Raw genomic sequence first — 23,156 nt, 5'->3', positions numbered from 1 at the left:
TGTCTCCATCTGACCAACTGTGCACTGTCACATAATACACTGTCTGCCTTTAATTACTGTCTGGAAGTATCGGGGTTAAGGGTCGCATTCCATTGGGAGTCTGTGTGCATTTGTGTGTGTGCGTGAGTGGCTAGACCGGAGCGTGTTCTTTGTATGACGGTGGGAGCATTGAGGGAAGTGCTGAATTCCACAGCACTTTTACCCCCTTGCTCATTGCTTATCACACATCCCGGACCAGTGGCCACACTGTTGCACATCGGACTTGTTTTGAGAGTGCAAATAGTTTGCTAGGAGCCACAAAGAATGTGTCAGAGCTGTGATTACAAGTGTCTAATTTAAGTGTGCGACAAAACATTTTAATCCACTGTGATATGCAACCCAAACTCAAAAAGGATTTGTTGCCCTTAAGGTTAAAGCCCTGCTATCAGTGGAGCTCAACTTCTAGTATCCCTGACAAGAGAATTTTGAATGTGTATTGAAAACAATCTGTGCTTTGCAAAAGCCACTAATTTGACCTCTTATCTACAAGTGAAAGAGGTACAAATATTTTCACATGGAGACAAGAAGAAAAACCTTAGCTGTTTACTTCAATAGGAAACAATTTCAAAAATATGTCCTGTACTCATACTGTCTAAAATGCGAGGCCAATAGGGTGTTATTATATGAGGGAAGAAACAAAAGAGGCTGGTCAGAGATATGAATAAAACTCAAACACCACACCCTGCAATTTGACTCCAAATATTATTGCTTAAATCAGCCGTTGGCCTTTCATGCTCTACTGCCATCAGCAAGCCACGAGTCCAGCTAGACTATAAATTAAAGCAAACAAACTTAGGTGTCGGGCCACCGTAATTGAGTTTTGTGTCTGTTGCTATATTTCTGTATCTGCTGAATTGTTATGCGGAATCATAAAATGCAATGACTAAACACAATAATGGTTTCACGATGGCAGGATAGGCAAGCGCAGGGGTCGATTTGAATACACTTTAGTTGAGATTTAGCAGCTCTGCCTTCGGCGGTGCGACCAGCATCATTTTTTATCGAGTTTTTATTAAATGCTCTGAGTCGCCAGCAGTATTCCACACAGGCAGAAACTGCATATTGTTGAATGCTGATGCACTGTTCCCAGAAAACATAATCTAGCAGCTAGGCAGAAATAGGCTGTTTATCATGGGATCTGTTGACTAAACTGTCTCAGACCATTAGGCAGATCCTTGTGAAACTGATTACTAAGAGGGACAAAAACATGAAATGCAAATGCTTACAGTGACTGAGGTGAAAATCCATGATGCATATTCCACTCAATCAGGGAAAACAATGTAACACTCATAGTGAAGATTTGGGTATTTTTGTTACAATCAGGTGCACAAAGGAACATCAATCCAATTCATGGGCTGTTCAATAATATATGCATAAATAAAGCTTTTGAATAATAAATGATGCACTTAAAGTGAAAGCAGGAGGAGTCTATTGATTAGGCCTCTTACATCTGTCATATGACCCATAGATTATCACATGATCTGCACAGATTGCCTTACACTCTATACTCCATTCGCAGAAACATAGTGAAGAAAGGCCCATGTTCCATTACAAAAAAAAAAAGGAAAGAAAGAAATGGGTTGATGCACTGATGAGGTGATCCCTATGGTTTATCAGATTCCCTTGAACTTGACCATACACTGGATAATGTGTTGCTGGTGGCTTTTAATGGATACATTTTTGATTGTTTGGGTGATATCTGTTTTTTGTAGCATCATACTTGGAGGTATACATTATCAGTTGCATAAAACAAAAAGATATGACTCATTGTACATAGGGGATTATTACATGCAAGCGAAATACTAGTTTGTTCATCAGTGCAAATACCAGCTCACTGCAGCTACATAGCCATCACTTGCTAGCTGTGGTTGGGGACTACAGTCTATACAGCAATATACTTCAGCTGAGTAACACCCTGATGTTCAGTTCAATTAAATGTACTTTTATTTACGTAGAACAACTTCATAGTCGCCCAGAGGCACTTTGTAAGGTAAACCCACTGCAATATTAGATGTTGCAAGATATGAAAGATAAAAAACGAAAATATAGAGACCAAGGAGAAAACAAAACTATGGGCAAGAGAGAGAAGTTAATTCATGACATGCAGTAGAAGCAAATAAACACACCAAGAATGAAAAAGCATGAGTAGAAATGCTCAGTACATCATGTGAAACCCGTGCTAAGCCATGGGTTATCTGATTAAGCTTTAACTATAAACTATAAGTTGTAAACCAAAGCGGGATAGATGACAATTGTAAAGTGAGGGCTGTAGTTGGATCTGTCTTATACTGTAACTACTCAACAGGAAACTTTATTAACCACACATTTTTTTAAATATTGTACTTCTTTTCTGTAAACAACTTGGTCTAAGGAGCTAGGAAAGAAAAGCGTCTGGACTTCTTTCCAAGCTCCTAAGACTACGATCACCTGGATGACTGAGAACCTTCACAGACATGTAAACAACTTGGTTTATATTTAAGAGCTAGAACCAAGAACTAGAGCCTTTTTCTTGTTTGATGACATTAGTTCCATTTCGTATCCACTCTATCTTGTCTCAATGTTTCTTTACATTTCTGTCTCTGTGTCAGGTCTGAGTTTCACAATACGTTCATTTATGTGAGTGTGTCTTCTGCTCAGTTACTTCTTGTTCTACTTTGGTCTTTTGTCCTCTGTGCATTTGTATTTAGTTTAACTCCCTTGGCCTCATCAGGCTGGATTTGTTCTCTTTCGTTTTCCTTGGTGTCCCACACTTGTCTGCATTTGTCCTTCCCACGCTCCCCTGTCTATGTCAGGTTAACCCTTCTTCCCCACTCAGTTGTGTCTTCCAGTGTCATTGCAGTAACCGTGGCCTCCTGTGAATTGTATTGTTTACTTCCCCTGCCCCGTCATGTCTGTAGTTTCCAGCCGTGTGTCCCACCTGTTGCCTTTCCTCTCATTATCCTGTGAGTATATATATTGATTCTGTTTCCCGTTATTCTTTGTCACATCGTCCCTCAACCCTTATTGCTGTGTGTTCCTCTGTTCCTTTGTTTTGCTCTGGCCTTGCGCCGTGTTTATTAAGTTACCTTCAGTATGTTACCAGTAATAAAACTGTTCACATCTCTCTCCTGTGTTCAGCATATTGGTTCCATGGCCTGCCTGCTGCACAGCAACATATGAGACAGAGGGCTGGTGTGACTGAAGAGGGTGCTACGGATAGCGTGAGATGGAGGTAGATGATCCTCTGTGGCGACTGTTAAAGGGAGCAGCTAAATCATTTTAAAGATTTAGTAAATTCATGGACATGCAACCTCTTTGTTGGGAGCAATACAGTGTTTCCTTTGGTTTTGATTGTGACAGGCAATATTCACAAAAAGAGACACTTGTTTAGCTTCCTTGTATGATTTATGACAGTAACATATTTATATTTTGTTACTGAAAACACAATTTAAGTTGGTAAAAACATCTTAAACACACTACATGTTATAATGTCTGTGATTCATTTTCTTTGATCTAGTTTCACTCACAACACAACAATGGAAAACAGCAAAACACACACGCACAAAAGTCATAGGAATAACTGGCAGTCTCTATGACAGGTTTGCTTACTGGTATTTCACGCCTGTTTAGTTTGTATTTTTGCCCCACTGATAATTATAAAAAATAAAAAAACAAAACAAAATCAGCTCGAAGACAAGGTGGTGACGTTGTGAGTAGTTTGTGGTGTTCTACTAAAAAAAGGGGGGATGATAGAAAAAGAAAGTTTCCCTATGAAGTCCCATCTAGCTGATATAGTACACTGTAAAGCTGCCACTTTTTCCCCCTTATCTAACCAAGGCTTACGTACCTTCTCTCCCACCGAGTTGCCTTATCCTCCTCAAGCATCTGTTTTTGAAGCCAGGCAGCTTAAGCGCAGATTAATGGAGAGTCCTAGAGTTTTTGCCATGAGGGCACAAACAGAAGTCTTGGCTTGAATTTTGGCATCAGAACCTGCATGCAGAGAGGCCCCATTATCAGTAACACATCTTTTAGACTGCTGAGACAGCAGGTTTGCTCACACCACCTCTTTGACTTATCTCAGTGTTGTACTTTTTAGCTCTTCGGGCGGCAATGCCTTGAATCGAGTACCAATGGATGTTTTCTATTTCCCGTCTCTCTCTCTCTCTTTTTTTGGTTTGTTTTAGTGGTTTGTGATACATTGTTGTAAATGTGCTGTAATAAGATAGTTGTCCTGCACTTTCATTACCGCTTTCATTATCTTGAGGAAATGCTGAAACAGCTTCTGTTGTAGACGGTGCTGCACTATAGGCCTACTGGCGTGTATTACCCAATCAATACTCACCTTAATCTAATTTAGTGGGAAGTAGTGAACTCTTTCACTTTATCCCTTCCCCCTTCTCATTGAGCTTGGCTCTGGTAAAAAGGCCTCTCATTCTCTCATTCTGCTGCAAGGCTTTTCATCCTACAGACAGATACAATGTTCCTGAAGCCCTGCAGTGACTGTTCTCACGCTTTCTCGCTCACTGCTTTGAAAAAAAAGTGGGGAAAAAAAGAGTTTTTTCCCCTCTTTCTTTCCCCAGGAAATAAAAGAGTTGAGTGGGAGTGGATTTTAAAGGGGGGGCATCAGCAATCCAGTCACCACCCCTTCCTCAAATGTTGCTGTGACCCTGTGAGTTGTGTCTTCACGCCAATCGCAGGAAAATGTGCCGAATGAAACAGTCTTTTTTTAAGTGAGCCAAAGCGAGCGGAGTACGAAACGGTAACCCTGACATAGTGAACGTGACTGGCCTACCATTCATGATGTTTAATCAGAGATTAAATATATACCGCATTACTTTTCCCACTCTGGCACAATGACAGCTCCTTCATCATCCTGTGCTATTTCCAGGAAATATATACTTAGAGAAGCCCCCCTGAGGTCAGGTCTAACTATGTTTATATTTGTTGATTATCTGTTTTCGTGCTGCTCTTGCTGATTTATTTACATCATTTTTTATCAGTCTTGAAGTTTTCTTTTATTTTTAAGCCTTGCTTTCTGCATTGTACAAGCAATTGTGAAACCATCACAGGACCAATGTCTGCGTGACTGCCAATTCAAAGTGATCTTGTATTAGAAGTAAAACTATTAAGTTTAAATGCACTGGAAACATTCATACGAACACAATAACTCAGCTCCTCTATTTTTGTTGACTGATTGACTTGTTGACAATCGACTATCAAAGAAGCCCTGTGCTTATTAGCTTATAACTTCAGACTTTCAGTGCCTACTGCTTTTAGGGATGGGTGAGCTCACTGCATTCAATCAGTATTTGCTGTTGGAGACTTTTTTGCTTTTCTCTATGCTTTTGTCAGACTTTTTTTTTTCTCCATGCGTCAATCATGTAACGTATACACAGTATGGAGCCAAACTAAGTGGCGGCGAGTGGGGGCGCAAGCCAGTGTACTCCTAGAACTGGTGTCATGCCTGGATAAATGGGAAAGGTTGCATCAGGAAGGGCATCTGGCATAAAACCTTTGCCAAATCAAACATGCACATCATCGAGAATGAGATTTACACACTGGACTGGTTTGGGCCCATTTTGGCAATGACTGCCTCTGATGTTGTTGGCCAGCAGGGTGCAGATGGAAATTGTGCTACTGTTGGTGGAAAATGAAGAGGGGGAAGGCATGTTTGAAGGAAGTGAGAGAGAAAGAAAGGCAGGAGTGAAGCAGTGAGAGTAGGGACTTCAGGTAGCTGATATGATGGAGAGAAGAAAGGTAGATATAGTGTGTGTGTGTGTGTGTGTTCTACCACAATATAGACTGAAGTATGGGTAAACCTGAAGTAAGTCTATGTGAATAGTTCTGTGATATTAGGACATTGTCAGACAGGATCATGACTTTGAAGCTGGAAATTGAAGGGGTGATGCTAAATGCTGTCAGTGCAAAGGTCTGACAAGAGGGATTCAGAAGAGAAAGAGGAATTAGTCAGAATAATTGGATAAAAAGGTAGAAAGTGTCTCCAAAGGGGAGAGAGGAGTGATTGGAGTGGATTTCGGTGTAGATGTAGGTGAAGGGAACAGGGGTGAAGAAAAGCTGTTGGGTAGGTGTGGTGTTAAGGAGAGAAATATGGAAGGAAAGAAGGCAGTGGAATTTGTGAAAAGGATGAGAATGGCTTTGGCGAACACATATTTCAAGGAGCAACACAGTGTGACATATAAGAGTGGTGGAAGGTGCACATAGGTGGAGCTAGATTCAAAAAGGGCAATGCAAAAAAGAGACTGAAGACTGCAGGGTGGTGTCAGGGGACGATGTAGCTTGGCATCGTCAGATGGCAGTCTGCCGAATGACTTATGGTCTTGAGTTTTGGTGATGGACTAATGACAAGAAGACTTTTCTGATTGGGCAGAGAGCAGTAAAACAAAGAGGGTAGTTGAAATGACAAACAGCTCTAAAAATAATTTATTTTCAATAAAAAACAAAACAAAAAACCCCAAAAAACATGACACACACAAAAACACATTCTATTATCTTTTTATTTTGCTAGGGGCAAATAAACTCTGCCTGCCTCTAATTTCCTCCCACAGGACGCCCTTCGTCATTTACGCCTTGGTCTCACTAACAAATGCTAGAGCGCTAAACATGTCTCATGCATCTGCTTCCACTTCAGCGTGCCCCTCTGCAGCCTGCCCTTTATGTCTGCTCCCACCTGTGTCTCCTGCTGACCTCACATAAAACCTCTCCATGCCATTGCCTCAATGACACTCCAATCCTCCTGCTGGTGTCCTCCCCTGCGGTGACCGCCTCTCTAGTTTTATACTGGGTCCTGTATCGGTGCAAGTCATTCCTTTAATTGGGTAAATACTAAAATTTCAAAATAGAAGCATAGGAGTGGGGTTACATCAAGGATTGGTGCTGAACCCCTTCTTGTTTCCAGTGGTAATGGAAGATGAGGTCAGACAGGAGTTTACATGAACTATGATGTTGACAACATTGTTATCTGCAGCAAGAGTAGGAAGCAGGTGGAAAAGATTTACAAAGCAGTGGTAAGATCTGGTTTGATTTGGCACTAACAAAGAGATAGAGGTGGAGCTGAAGATGTTGAGATTTTTACTGGGAGTGACCAGTATGGACAGGACTAGAAATGTACATTTTAGAGGGAAATCTCAGACAAAGGTAGAGATGCTGGGCCAAGATGGTTCGGACATGTGCAGAGGAGCACTAATGCATGTTAAATATGGAGTTACCAGGCAGGAGGGAAGAAAGAATATCACAGAGAAAATTTGTGGATATAGTAAAGGACAACATGCAGAGGGCTGGTGTGACAGAAACGGATGATATGAATAGGGTGAGACTGAGCTAGTTGATCCACTGCAGTGATTTCTAAAGCAACCTGCTGTATAAGGGAAATGAAGAAGAAGAAGACAGTATGGAGCCAAACCTATGTGTAATAAAAGCAAGCCTGAAACATCATCCATCCAGCGACAGTATTTAATTTTGCTTCAGGTTCCCATGTGTCTTCATATGTGGCCATTTGTATACAGGACGGAAGAATGCAAAAGCCTCACTTGATCTGATTTTCACTGATTTTTTTGCAGCACTTAGTGGATGCTGATTGCGGTTCAAATTACCACTACACATTCTCACTGTAAAAAAACTAGTTACCATTCAGAATAATTTTTGAAATATTAAGTGAATGACATTATGCTGCATTTCCATTAGGTTTTTCAGCAATCAAGCCAGTCTGTGGAACCAGATTGCCCCAGTGGGTTGTGTGACTGTGAAGCGAGATTTATAGCCCAGTAAAGGTGTTGAATGAGCAAATCAATAGATTTGTGTCTGATATACTGTGTTGCATTCAGAAACACCTCCATGTAGCGTTGTTCTACCTCCACCTTTAAGACAGACAATTCCTCATAGTTATTTTGTGAGACATGACATTGACAGCACACCTACAGCCTTTTTGTGTCATTTTGCAAATACCTGAAAAAACAGGTAAATTATCATTTCTTTACCATATTGTAGAATTATATTATTAACTATTGCTGGTGCATTCATAATCTTTATTTAAACAAGTGAATCAGTTCAAAACTAGAATTCCCATATGGAAAAGATATATATAAATCTTATAAAGTTTGTATCTGTCTTGTGTGAAACTTGTATGAAAAGCATATAAGAGTGAAAACAGATATAAGATCCCTTGAAAAATTATATAATGAAACTTGTATGTTTTGGATACTTCCTAAAACAATATATGAAAGTGGCCACTTTCATGAGTAAATCATGTAAGCCTTATATGATTTATATATGATTTACTCATGAAAGTGGCCACTTTCATGACTAATCACATATAAGTTTTTACTATTTCTTTTCCATATGGGTTAAAAAGCTTTTGTTGAAGATTCCCATTCGGTATTAAACTGGCTATATTTAAATTTACCAAAGCAACAAATTATGCTTTGTGAAAATCTACATTAGGGATTGTGCTGATTAACAAACCCTGTTTTAAAAACCACAAAAGCAACAGAAGTTGATTATGAATTAATTATGGATTGTATAAAATCCTAAACAGCATGTTTTAGATTACTGGAATCTTACTAAATGAATAATGTACAGTATACAACTGGACAGTAATCTAAAAGGGACACTATATGGGGCAATAATTATAGCCCCCCCGTCGTGTCATCAAAAGAAATATCAATACTGCTGAGTATTGATTGGTTTCCTGGGTAACAGGATCTGTTTAGTATAGCAATTTTTCTAGCGATACTAAAAGCAAAGAAATCCTGCTTATCATCCCTTTTACTGGAAAGTAACTCAGGTGTGATATCACTACAGAGATCCAACATTCGAATTCCAAGGCATCTGCATGGCGGCATTACTACATAAACCATACACAGTAAAATTAGATCTCTTTATGTCCAGTAGAAACAGAGTTAAGTATTAGTATATCCATGTTGGTATGGTTTTAAGATAGACTTCAGAAATTCACTCACCCATTCTGCGATCAATCACCCATTCTGTGCTCAGATGTGATTTGCAAGCATAGATGGAAGAAAGGTTATAGCACTATACAACATAAATGTGTAGCGACTGCAGTGAAGTGGACTTCACACCTGGCATTTAAAAGCATCCAGATCAAAATGCCCCAGAGATGAAAAGCGGGTATATCCATCTGTGCCATACACTGTACACTGTAATGAAGCAGCTGTAATGCCTCCCTCTACCAGTCAGTCTCCACAGTCTCTATTAATATGCAAACATCTGCCTCTTCTTTTTACGAGGTGTGAATCTTAAGTTTCCTCAACAGCATCTGTAAGTCAACAGTGCTCAGTTGGGGTTTGGCCCGCTAAACATTAGCAGCTGTTGACCCTACGGATGTGGGCTGTATGTAACAGTTACCACACCGGTCCTCTGTGTCCATTTTCACAGAAACCTCTTTATCTCTTTCACTGTGTTAAGCAGACGTGCTGCTTAATAAGGGGAGAGTCTCTAATCCACAGATGTCTAAAACACTTTGAGGTGACATCAAAGCTTTGTTACCAGATTCAACTCAACAGTTTATGAAAGTTAAGTTGGATTTAAATGTGCCTTCACCAGCTGCTATGTGAAACCGTTCTCTCAAGGTGACTTATTGCTCTCAGACATAAACACTGTATTCTTTTTCTTTTTCTTTCCCAGCTGATGAGCAATTGCATTGAAAGAGGAGAAAGAAAAATACAATGCAAAGGAGATCTACTCACCAGCCAGTGACAAGCTCCTGCTCTTTCTAACCCGAAGGAAAAAGCAATATTATGTGAAGGTAGTTATCTGTACCTCCACCACTCCACCTGTCCACCTCCCTGTTTTGTCATTTCTATCTCAGTTTGGAGAGTTTTGTTTGCATCAACTTGACTTCTGTCGCCCTGTCCCGCTACATAAAGGTGCGCGTCTCTCTGCTTCACCTGTCATCCACAAACTAGACCCCAAATTTAAGTGTGAACCGCACACTTCATGTCATAGGAGCTTTCTGTGTGGATCGTCGAGATGTGCTGAGCATGCGGAGCAGATTAGATGGTCAGTTAACTGTCTGATTGGAGGGAAATTCTGCTATTTCTTGATAGGTTTTTCTTGTTTGTTGTTCCTGGTGATTAGACACCCAAATTCGTTCGCTCTCTGGTTTTGATGATGATGAATATGATGCACTAGCAGCGATTCAGGCTGTGAATCTGCATGTTAATTTTGCATTTGCAATGAGCTAATTTGGCCTAATGCACTAGGAAAAATCCATCTTAGCTCTTTCCAGGTCACACATCCTTTTATTGGATGATAAAGTCAGAGAAGTGAAAAGACCAGAGTAGCTGCAATAAAGTAGGGTAAAAACAAAAATGAGAAATCCTTTGCATATATTACGTTTTAACAAATGCGAAAATATTACTGATTTACTAATATTTACTCCTAGATTACTCTTGACGATGCATCGGAAGTTAGAAAACTAATTTTAGACATACACTCTGTTTTTTTTTTTCTTTTTCTTACTAATACAGGATGAGTTACTGCAGATGAGTCACTTCACAATAAAAGCCAGTCAGGGGATGTACTGGGATTGTACTGCTACAGCCACTAAAACATTTTTCATGTAAAACAGAGAGAAGACAGCAAATTAACATGTCAACATGAGGCAGAAATAAGAAGGATCCTTACTAAAAAACAAAAATCATTTAATACTGCTTACAGGGAAATCAGAAACAGGCCTGGATTTCATTATAATCTGACAAGACTTGATCAAAGGTAAAAAAAAAATTAATCGCTGTAGGTTTGGTTTCATTATTAAGTGAGTGTATCCATGACATTGCCCCTAGACCTGTTTGCATTCAAAAGTAGAAACAGCTGTACAATATACAGTTAAAACTACTGATCTCTGAATCGCACTATTAAATCATGGAGCAGTCTACATGTGCAGACAGAGTTTGCTCAGCTGTCTTGTTTTCATGAAGATACTGTGATTCAAAGTGAACCACTAATGATTTTGTCCATGACACATATTTAGGAGTTTAGCTAGGCTAATGAAAGCAAACCGCTCTTTCAGAGGTCTAAGAATAAACTTTAATGCTTCAGTTAAATACGCCCAAATTTTCCAAAAGACTCTACTTTCAATAAAAGTTCATCTATATTTATTGTAAATGAAGCGGTCATTAACAAACTTCTTTCAATTGATTCTTTCTTTGTGCACTGAGGCGTTGCCATATTTAAATAGAGGAAGGCTAGAAGAGAATATTTTTGCACCACAGAGTACTCCCATTAAATGACATCATATTCCTTGGCTGTTATACGACCGTGCAGTGCAGTAATCACGTCTAATGATTCCCCTGCCTGCTTATATCACTGCAGATCCACCACTATGTATAATAGGAAGTAACAAAATTTGTGAGCTGTGAGTTTCTGTTCCCTTTTTCTCTCCACAGGTAGGGAAATAGTCAAAACATTAGGCCATGCAATGCATTTCCAAATGGGTCTGTGTTTTGTACTTGGATTATGTCTATCTGGAGACATATCCCACTTCCTTGCATTGTGAGAAGTGGTGGTTGCATGAGTCTTATAGAGCACTTTCATCCAGGAGACTGGAGTTTGTGTTGTGTCATTATTATTATTACTAATATTTTGTGTTGTTTTTAGATTTAATTGTTGTTTAACTTCATCATTAGTTGCTGTGTGGCATCATTATTTGTAAAACTACTCCTATGTTTAGTTGTCTTTTGCTACTTGGTCACATTGGTTGTTGAGTCAGATTCAGGCAAAGGTTTTTTAAGGTTTAGGAAAATATTCTTGTTACATTAGTATCTAAATTGTCTCAATTTTAATTGGTGTGGTCATGAAAACCACTTCTCTGCAGTGTAGTGACATATTTTGCTTGACAGGAGGCCAGCGTCTCTTGTCATATTGGCAACGTTCTAACTGCTATCCTTCCCTCAATTTCCACAGTTTTTCCTCGTTGGGATTCTTGTTTGTTGCCATTAATCTTTGAAGACTGAACACTGACATAATATAAATTGATCATGTCAGGCTATTGCCAAAGGAGACAGCCTGGAGCGTGCAGTTGACTTTGTAATTGTGATTTATTTACCCTCCCTCCGTTTCAGTGTTTGTCGTGATGAAAATGTGATTCATGTTTCGGATATTGCACCGCATTTGTCCTTCCTTTGACCTGCCGTATGGCTGCCTTGTAATTGTGGTGCAGGAATTTTTTGGGAAGTTCATTCCAAGTCTCAGGAGATGCCAAGAACCACCAAGGGAGTTTCCTCCTCAAAACACCACTGATCAGAAACCACATCAGTACTCATCAAATTTCACTGAACACCAAAAAACAGAGGGCCAGAATTACCCTTTGAAACGTTAACAATCTGGGGACTGAAATAACCTTTCAGGAGTTCCTATTTTTGCCCTAAGCTCTGGTTTAGATTGATAGTAGGTTAGATCTCATGAGAAGAGCTGTGTTTAGGGCAAACATTTGTGCTTGTTTATTTGGCCATAAGTTTTCTAACCTTACAGAAAGTCCCTTTTCAGACTCAGTAAACAGACACATTCAGTCCACCCAAAATAAGACAAGTATTATGTGATTCCTTGTTTCCCTTTATGGCGATATGTTCCTTCAGTAACTCACAAACATACAGACTCTTCCTGTCTCCATTACTTTCCACACTGGAGTCTGTTTTTGTTTGCCTATGCTAGGCCTGTTCATATTTCATAGCTGAACTGTCAAATAACAAAAGGGTGCTTCAACAGCAACAATACAAAGAGTTAAGCCGACACAAAGGTCTGCTATAATCTGATGTCTAAGCAACAAACTTTCATTGTGCTTAAGGGGAAAAATGTTTTTTGGAAAGAACTTGCCTTTAAAAAAGATTTCTAATTAATTAGATAACCTAGCTACCTCAGACAGGGTAAATTAATGAAACCACTGATGTTCCTTAATTCAAAATGTGGCAGATGACCACTGACAATGAGGATTTCATCACTTAATTACGTAAAATGAGATCAAGAAGAAGATTAAATTATGTTAATGTTATTCTATGATTAAGAAAAACACCACAAAGCCTCACTGACTTTCAAAACAGACTCGCACAGAGAGTGTAGGAGTGATTCTTCACCCTCTAAGAATAAATTTAGGAGTCTCAAAATGCTGTGTCTCAAATGTCCCTCAAAAAGCTTCAAATAAATGTCTCAGTCTATGCTGGGAGGGGTATTATGTGTAACAGCTTATGTCCACATGCTGGCTTGCAGAAGAGTGTGCACGTGGATTTATTCATTAAGTAAATTGGCTTGTTGAGGCAGCTGATGTTAGACAGTGAGTCTGAAATAAAGAAAAGAAAAAACCCACAAACCTTTGCAACTTCTACAAAACAACCTCAGAGGAGGCTGCATGTAGAGACAAGCTACGTGCATGCAGCATAGTTTTTCTTTTAATTTGTCACTCTTCTTTTTTTCGCTTTTTAAAAGCTATCTGTAACCAGGATCCAGCAACATCATCATGAGAAATGATCCTCACAGGCTCAATTTGCAGTCCAGCTGAAACAGGCCAAGTAAAGTTGAATTTACATTGTGATATATGGCTTGTCAATTTTGAATAATGTCATAGCTGGGTCTAGAAACAACAGCCTGAATTTAACAGTGCCATCTTGTTCTCTGTTGATTGACAGCTCTCTTCTGCAAATAGCATAAACATAAGAATGTCACAGACCCATTTAGAAGACATATAGCACCCTGATAATGTTCAATTTTCCAGCAGCTATACTGAGTCCAATGTGCAGTTTCCTATTTATACCCTCATGTTTTCTGATTTGAGTGGATATGTGAAGTATTCTCTAGCAGAGGTAATGGGTTCTGTCAGCAAATTCCCTCTCCAGCTACTTATTACTCTCCACACACCTGCCCATCAATATCAAAGGCTTCACAAAAATACACCAGTGAACTTTCTCAAATGTCCCTCAAACAGCTTCAATCAAAACAAGTCAATATACATTACAAACCTGCTCCCAGAGAAAGATTGAGGCCTGCACTTTTATGTACAAATTGCACGGAGTGCATTCACGGTGCTCTTATGCAGTCAGCACATGCAGGAGGAACATGTGTGATAGAGATCTGTTGATTGCACAGCAGAGGAGGTGAGTGAGCGAGCGAATGAGGGAACACGAGAAGTTTGTGAAGCAGGCAACTTCATGCCCAATTCATCAATTTTACGACAGAACGAATTTGAAAATAGCTCCGGCAAAGATAATCAGCACATTTGAAAATGGAGAAAAATCACAAGAAAAAAAAGGATTTGTCTTCCTGTAGACCAATCAGCATTCAGGAAAAGGCCTGTATCGGGATGACAAAAGTCATTCCCCTTGTTGCCCCGTGATTGAGGCTGAAGCACTTCTCATTAGGTCTCATTTCATGAGTGAGCACACAGTGAATTGATTCATTGATGTGGTGACCTGGAAGCCCACCAGTGATGTTTGGGTCTTCACAAACTTCACACTGACACATCCCATAAAATAGGCAGAGAATATATATATAAACAGCAACCCAATTTTTAGACGAATAAAAGGATGTTATTCCAGGTATATATCAGTTAGTGATGTGTCGGTCGCGAACGAAATGGCTCTTAGAGCCGGATCTTTGATGTGAACGACGCGAGCCGGCTCCTTATCGCAAGCTGTGGATGTTTTTTTTTTTTTTTTTCTTTCTCTCACAACTATTTTCAGTTGCAGATGATAAAGGATTCAGAAAGTTTATTCATGCAGGTCCATATGACAGAGAATATGCATGTTCTTTTTGTTTTCATATTTTAATTTATATTTAATTGTGTTGTGGTTTGCAGTGTTTTGTGTTCTTTTCACTTTAAATTTGTTTAAAAGGAAAAAGCTGAAAATTTAAATAGTTAAAAGTTGAACGGTGAATAGTTGGATTTTGTATTATGTTATTTATTTATTACATTTTATGTGGAGTGAATAAATAAAAGTATATTTACGGTGGCCCCTAGAGACAAAGCACATACAAACTTCAAAACACGTAAAAACTCAGAAGCACGTAAAAACTCCAAAACACGTAAAAACACAACAGAAGTCCTCCAGCATGCTAGGGCGCAGTGTTGAGCTTGTTACCTAGCGGCTACACAAGCCTGCAAGTACCAACAACCGGATTTGGTGTGTGGTAGTAACAGGTAAATGAACATTTTTTTAAAATGATTTGAATATAAATGAGTGCTTGTGTATAAATACACAAACAATACACATATGCTTTCAATTGTGTGATTTAAGTGATCTAGCTAGCTCTGTTTTGGAAGTTCAGTTAATGCTAGAAATGTGTTTTGAAGTTTGTACGTGCTTTGTCTCTAGGGGCCACCGTAAATATTTATATATAAACATATATAAATAAAACCACTTGTTTTTACATTAGTAATTCCTTTTGCATCATTTTGTGTTATTGTTAATAATAAATTAATTAAAGCAACAAAACAACCTGAAGAGCCGGTTAGGAGCCGAAAGAGTCGGTTCTCTAAAAAGAGCCGGAAATCCCATCACTAATATCCGTGTTAAAGAAGTCCTCTTCTGTTGTTACACTTTTAGTCTTCCACATTGACAGATAATTCATAAGACGCTGTTAATACCTGCATAGCAGCCTGCTTTGAATTGTCACACACTCTTTGAATGTCTCTGATAAGACCATATGCTTACCTCAAGAATAAATGTTAATGTTAACTTAATTTTCAACAGTGCAGTTAGCTCTAGGAAGATGAAAAAAGGAGGTTTATAAGAGGGAGCCTATTATGTGAGCAGAGATTCTGCTGAGATGAATGGGTCTGTCTCAGTAAATTGTATTTTTGTGTCAGAGAAGAACGTGGGACCCTTGCCTAATGTGGCGTAAAAGTCTCTTTTGTGGAGCCTCCAATTCATTGTATCACCCTGTCAAAGCTAAACTAGAGAAATAACAGTGAACAATGGAAACACAAAAGAAAGAGAGGTCAGGGCGCTGAGCGTGTTCCTGGAAACAACACGTGCTCTTTCCAAAAGATGGCAATCAGCGCTCAACTGAGACAGGGCTATTTTCCCTGATTTTCAAGATTATACTTGACATACGACGTGGGATTTTTCCAAAGGTGGCAGTTTGGCAGTTTTGGTAGTATTTCTAGAAACTTTTAATTAAAGGGGAGACAAACTTTGACATTCCTGTATTTGTGTAGAGCTCCATGTCTGTGCAAAACTAAAAAGTAGAAGGAGGGTATGCTTTAGTGATGGGATTTCCGGCTCTTTTTAGAGAACCGGCTCTTTCGGTTCGGCTCACTAAAAAGAGCCGGCTCTTTCGGCTCCGAACCGGCTCTTCAGGTTGTTTTGTTGCTTTAATTAATTTATTATTAACAATAATATAAAATTATGCACAAAAGGAATTACTAACGTAAAAACAAGTGGTTTTATTTATATATGTTTATATATAAATATATGCGGTGGCCCCTAGAGACAAAACACGTACAAACTCCAAAACACATTTCTAGCATGAACTGAACTTCCAAAGCAGAGCTACTAGATCACTTAAATTACACAATTGAAAGCATGTGTGTATTGTTTGTGTATTTATACACAGGCACTCATATATATATTCAAATAATTTAAAAAAAAAGTTCATTTACCTGTTATTACCACACACCAAATCCGGTCATTGGTACTTGCTGGCTTGTGTAGCCACAAGATAACAAAGGCTCAACACTGCGCCCAGCATCCTGGAGCACTTCTGTTGTTCTTTTGTACGTGTTTTGAGTTTTTATGTGCTTCTGAGTTTTTATATGCTTCTGAGTTTTTACGTGCTTCGGAGTTTGTACGTGTTTTTACGTGTTTTGGAGTTTGTACGTGTTTTTACGTGTTTTGGAGTTTGTACATGCTTCAGAGTTCGTACGTGATTTGAAGTTTGTATGTGCTTTGTCTCTAGGGGCCACCGTAAATATACTTTTATTTATTCACTCCACATAAAATGTAATAAATAAATCATCTAATACAAAAATCAACTATTCACATTTCAAGTTTTAACTATTTACATTTTCAGCTTTTTCCTTTCACAAATTTAAAGTGAAAAGAACACAAAACACTGCAAACCACAACACAATTAAATATAAATTATAATATGAAAACTAAAAGAACATGCATATTCTCTGTCATATGGACCTGCATGAATAAACTTTCTCAATCCTTTATCATCTGCAACCGAAAATAGTTGTGGATGATTACTATACCTTTCTAATGTTGTTGTCCCTGCCTCTCTTTCTCTCTCTCTGGCTCTGTTCCTGTGCTACTGAGTGTAACTACCGCTCCTCCCCCCTCTGCCCAGCGTAAAGCACAAGGCTCGCGTGCAGAGTGAAGCGGAAAAAAAGTGCGAGAGAGAGGCTGAGAGAAAGAAAAAAAAAACAACAACCACGTGACGGCTCGCGATAAGGAGCCGGCTCGCGTCGTTCACGTCAAAGAGCCGGCTCTAAGAGCCATTTCGTTCGCGAACGACCCATCACTAGTATGCTTGAAACAAACCAGTTCTTACCATGTGTGGTCTGACCACATCAAGTGTCTGTAACTCTTCCATGTAGCCATGTTGCCTCCACATACTGGTAGGGGTAAATTACATTTGCCCAGAGGCAGGGAGAATTGGGTCAAGGTCAAGGTCACGCCAAATGTCAGAACAAAACTTTATATTTTTCATCTTTTACTGATAATTTTCAAACTTCTCAACAATATACTGGGCCTCGGGGGACACGAGTACCTAGGTTGGCTAACCATTTGACCTTGACCTTCAATACTGGCACCCGAGGTTGATGTTGACCTTGGAAAAAAATTAATTGAAGAAACTATATTGAGTAATATATCTCATGAGAGTGGATGGAGAGAATTGAATTGTTTTGCAAAATCTCACTGCAGGGATATAATGTAACGTCTCAGGCTTTTACAGCTTATACAAGCCAAAGATTTCAGACAATTCTGCTCTGATCACATGGGTAAAGAATTTTAGTTTTAATTTTATGTTTTAAGGTCATAGGTCAAAGGTCAAGGTCACACTATTTATGAAAAAGGCGTTTTCATAGGCTCATCTCTGAACTTGAAAGCAGTTTATTAATCACAGGGGTACATAGACGCTTTGTTTGAGCTTTTTAAAACATTGTTTTTTCAATATAACATTATATGACTTCGTAATGACACCTGAAGATTAATGTACTATACTAGATTTCCAAATGAGAGGTTGAGAAAACGAGCTCTCAATAGTCACCATGGATACAAGTGTTATGGCCCAGAAAGAAGTCTGACAGACAAAATGCACTGAGATGTTCAACAGGTTTTAATAAGAAATAAATGTAAGTATTACAAGACAAGGTTTCTTGAGTGAAAGTTAAATGAATCACTTTTCTCCATCTTCCATCTTTTCTCATATCTGAAAGACATTTTATTTTCAGGTGATTTTATTTTTTCTTAGTTTTTGCTGATAGGTTACTTAAAGTAGGTGGGTAGTGAATGTGTCAGATAAATACAAATTCATGGGTTAGCAACAGGTAGGCAAGATATTTAATGGCCTGAGCAATTCTTCCACACGGAGTCGGTCAATGATCTGGCGATGAATGGAGAGGTGAGCTGGAGTTAAATACTGCAGTGATAATGAGACACAGTTGTCTGAGCCTGGAGACGTACCACTGATGATAGAGGGAGGGAAAAGATAGAAAAGGAAAAGGAGAACAGAGAGACGCCAGGTCAGCACCTTAAGGACAGGGGGAGGGGCCAAAATAAGCTTCCCCAGTATTGGAAGAAACTAGCTAATGTGGTTTGGTCATCTCATTATGATGCCTCCCTTTGGTGTTATAAATCATTAAAGAGATTTTATATCTCATATTGCGTGGAAGCACCTCAGAATATCTCAGCATAAACAGGAAAATATTACTGAGGAAAAGAATGTATGGAATACCTCGTTCAGTCTGATGCCACCACAACCCAGCTGGCTTGCCCAGGTTGGGATGAATAGATCATCAAGTCATTGGACTTTGACACTCATTCAAGCTAATAAAATACATTTCATATTCCATGTACCACATGGTACAAGGAATAACCTTGCATAATATAACCTGCAAAATATTGTTTAAGGTCAACTGTGAAGGATTTTGGGGAATACATTAGCAGAAAGAGATATGCACAAACATGCTTATATTACTGCATATTTATCTGGAAATATTATTTGTTGTGATTACTTTAGAAACACCTTAGAAGAGACATTTATATCAGTTGCTTACAATCTGCAGCCTTACACTATAAATCCCATATAACGTTTCTTTAAAGGGGGATTGAAATCCTTAAATTATAGAGTGGGCTTGTGTGCCCATGCCATTGAACCCTGTCAGTACATCTTATTGACGCCTGACATCCCTGAAGGGGATTGAATGATACTCTTCTTAATGCCTTTCAGACACATACCAAAATGCATGTCACATTCATCAAAAGCAGTAATGCTATATGTTTTTCTGTCTTTTGTTTGGATTCTGAAATGTAATTAAAGAGCTTTAATCCAGAACACACAATTTTGTGTCAGTATTCAATCAATGGTATGGCTAAATTAGCTCGCTGGAAGTGAAAAGCACTGAAACAAACTGCATCTTGTCCATCGTGACCCCCATTACAATTCCAATTTATTTTCCCACCCACGGTCTGAATCAAATTGAACCTATTGACCAGGCAGATAGAAAAGGACTGGTAAACAAAACAAGATGTTATACACTTCCTCCTCATTAAATACTGAGAGTCCATTGAAAAATCAACAACTTATTGATGGGGACACGCTACATGTTGTGTAAAGGAATTAAACTTGAAGTGCTTGTTGTTTTTGAATGGATCTATGAGTCAGCGGCTTTATGGTAACAGTCTTTCTTTTTACTGAGGATCATGGAGAAATTATGAATTATGCAGACTTTAATATCACTGTAAGCAAGGACATGGCAGCTCCAGATAGACTAATGTAGGAAGAAATCTCATGCTGCTGGTATTCCTCCCTGTCTTTATTATTTGAATACAAAACCCATCAGCTTAGGCCGACATGCAAGACACTGCTCTTTGTTGTGGGCGATTGCCGCCATGCTCGGGACTGATATGGTTGTGCGCTTTTATTTTACCCAGCACTCTAGTGGGTCCGTTGTGATTCAACAGTCATTATCAATGCCCAACACATGTCCGCCTGCCTCTAACTGTCCTAGTAGCACACTGACCACAACAGGGAACCAAAGGCACTAATCCACCGCTGTCTCAAAATGCATGCCGAACAATTGCTTGGCATTTGCAGCACTCACAGGAGGTTGCTAAGAATATGTCTTATTCTGCACTAAGAAATAAAAGAGATGAAAATGTTTTATCCTAATATAAATGTAAGGTGGATTCATTTCATAACACTGTTCCAAACAGGAAGCGCATTTAATTGCAAAACAAGATTAAATGCACATGAAATATCAGTCAGGACACATACATATAAAAGGGCCTCATATTATATAAGACACATTAAGGCATCTGGCACAAGACAATGGATAGAGCTGCCTTTCACAATCCATTGGCTCTGTTCTTCTCTTCCTGTTTACACATTAGGGAGGGTGTCAAAACTGAGCTGATTATTACACAAGGAAATCAAGCCATCTGACATGCCGATCAATGGCTGCCTTGACTGATGGGTCTCCTATCTAGATGAACAGTTCCCTCGAGGCTTGCTCTGCCTAACTGCTGTTACAGAGATAGGAAGGATGCAACAGCACTGATTGTCAAGGTCACCTTGAGTGATTATGTGACGCAGCAGACCAACCAGAAGGAGATCATACAGCAAGCCTTGACCGCGGAGGCTATGCAAAGTAAGAAAGGCAAAGTCCATCTTTCATTCTTTTCATTCTGCAAAATCTGGTACATATTTGTATAGATTTAACACAGTATAAGACGACATTAAAACAGAGGATAACCGAGGCTCATTAAAAGAGACCAACGAGAGATGTGGCAAATGTCCTTTTCTCGAAGACCCACTCAAACCCTTCAGGGACAAGTGGCTCATCGTGATTCCCCCCCAGCATCAGAAGCCAGCTGTCCCTCATTCTGGGAAGGCAGTAGATATGTGGAGACTTTGACATTGAATGTAGCCTGAAGATGTTTGGAAGGCACACTGATAATGTTGGTCAGCTGCTGAACCCCAACTGAAATGTCACATGGATCTACTCACATCCAAGGGAAGTCAAAACGTGGAATATCACGTACCGATAAGTAGGCTTATATCATTTATGTATGCACACAGAGAAATTCAAGTGAAAAATGTCCAATTCTCTAGGTAGGAGACATACATTTCACTTGCGTGAATCAAATTGTGTTTGTTAATTACTATTAAGGATGATTATTTCGTCTAAAAACATTCACTGGGAACTATGTGACTGCTCTTTGAAGATGACCACAAACTACCCTGAAATGACCTGTAGGCTTGCTGACCTGACAGATCACCAGGACCTAATTTTTCCAGACTTCTTGTGCAACATAAACCAATCTCACCATTACCTTTCTGCACTAATAGTTTTAAACCAGGTGCTAATAAAATGAAAGGAAACATAATTTAAGGAAAGATGTAATTGCATAAAGAATTAAATAAAAAAGAATGTTTGACTTTCCCCCCAAAAAAGTCACAACCATCCCTAATTATTAAAGTAAACGTCGCTAGGTCTAAGTGCTCTAACCAGCTGAGGCTGATTTCATGCTGAGGCAAAGCACTCGTATGTATACTTGAGAAAACTGCTAACATGGCTGTGCACTCTTAGACGGGCACATGCGGTGAGCAGGAAAAAAAAAAGTTTGCATCTAAAATGAGTTTTTCTCTTTCAAAATCCACAAACAAATCTTCCAAACTGGCACAGAAACCTTCAAAAGTGCTGAGTGTTGTAATGATTGTTGTAATGGCTCGGTTCTCCTGGATCCATCTCTGTCTGCTGCTCGGGGCCGTTATTGCGGCTTCCCACCCTCCCACACTCACACTCGACACACTCTCCCTTTCTCTCTCTCACACTCACACACGAAAAGAAGATTGTGGATTTATATACCTGTGCATTTTCAAATTTTTGTGTTCCGGCTCTCGTATGTTTGTTTTGCGGTATGGCAAGGTATGGCAAGGTATGGCAGGTGACGATACATTATGTGTCACGGCGGGGTGCGCCGATGTGTATGGAAACAGGACCCAAAAGCAGATGATGACGAGGAGTAGTAAGTTTAAACAGAAAAGTGATCCTTTATTGAGATGACGGCAGGGAAAACCAAGAAACCAAAGCAAACTGTCAAAACACTACGAAACAAAACACTAAGAGGTACTAAGACCAAAAACTATAACTATAACTGTGGAGACCATAAACAGGCAAAGACGAAAACTAAGGCTAAGGTCAAAATAACAGACGACCCGACAATAGCATGCAGAAAACAAAGGGCTTAAATACATACAAGAGGTGATCAGGGGAAGTGGAGACACATGGGGGAACAGCTGACTGACGTAAACCTAAATGACAGGACCAGGAGAGGAAAGCTAAATACAATGAACAAAGAACACATGACACTGTCAGAATAAAACAGGAAACACTAAAACTAAACATGACAACACAAACTTAACAGACCTAATACGTGATGAATAATACAAAACCCCAAAACATCGAAAACCCAGGAACAATAACCAATAACTGCCCAAACTAAAGGCAAATAGGAAATAACACAAAACCTAATAGAAAGAAAGAAAGTGTGTACATTATTGTACTTTATTGAGCCCCGTGGGGAAATTGCTCTCTGCATTTAACCCATTCACTCAGTGAAGCAGTGGGCAGCCATTGGGCGCCCGGGGAGCAGTGTGTAGGGACGGTACCTTGCTCAGGGGTACCTCAGGGTAGCTGTTAAGGGGAATCGAACCCCCGACCTTCCGATCATGGGGCAACCACTCTACCTACTGAGCTATCCCTGCCCTAATCACATATCAAAAATGAGAAAAATACAAAAAGAACTCAGAGCGCTGGGTCAGAGACCCAGCCTGTGACAATTATGCATTTCTATCTGTACTCTGTCCTTTTATTACCCCCCCTTTTCTCTCCTGCCTGTCCTGCCTTAGACATTGTCGTACTGTATACCTCATATAAC

General features: G+C 39.4%; 1 long non-coding RNA gene across 1 annotated transcript; it reads left to right on the top strand.

Moving 5' to 3' along the window:
* The first annotated feature begins 2,450 nt into the window (after nucleotides 1-2,450).
* On the top strand, nucleotides 2,451-9,795 carry LOC146687411 (uncharacterized). Its single transcript, XR_014916563.1, has 3 exons — nucleotides 2,451-2,981; nucleotides 3,157-3,250; nucleotides 9,679-9,795. It is a non-coding gene; the product is annotated as an uncharacterized LOC146687411 (long non-coding RNA).
* The last annotated feature ends 13,361 nt before the right edge of the window (nucleotides 9,796-23,156 follow it).

This window comes from Copadichromis virginalis, linkage group LG18, assembly GCF_057382275.1.
Source record: "Copadichromis virginalis isolate Kocher_CV1m ecotype Utaka linkage group LG18, C_Virginalis_male_GT1.1, whole genome shotgun sequence".
Taxonomy (NCBI): Eukaryota; Metazoa; Chordata; class Actinopteri; order Cichliformes; family Cichlidae; genus Copadichromis; species Copadichromis virginalis.
The sequence above is the reverse complement of the archived record's forward strand: the minus strand, read 5'-3'. Positions and strand labels throughout refer to the sequence as shown.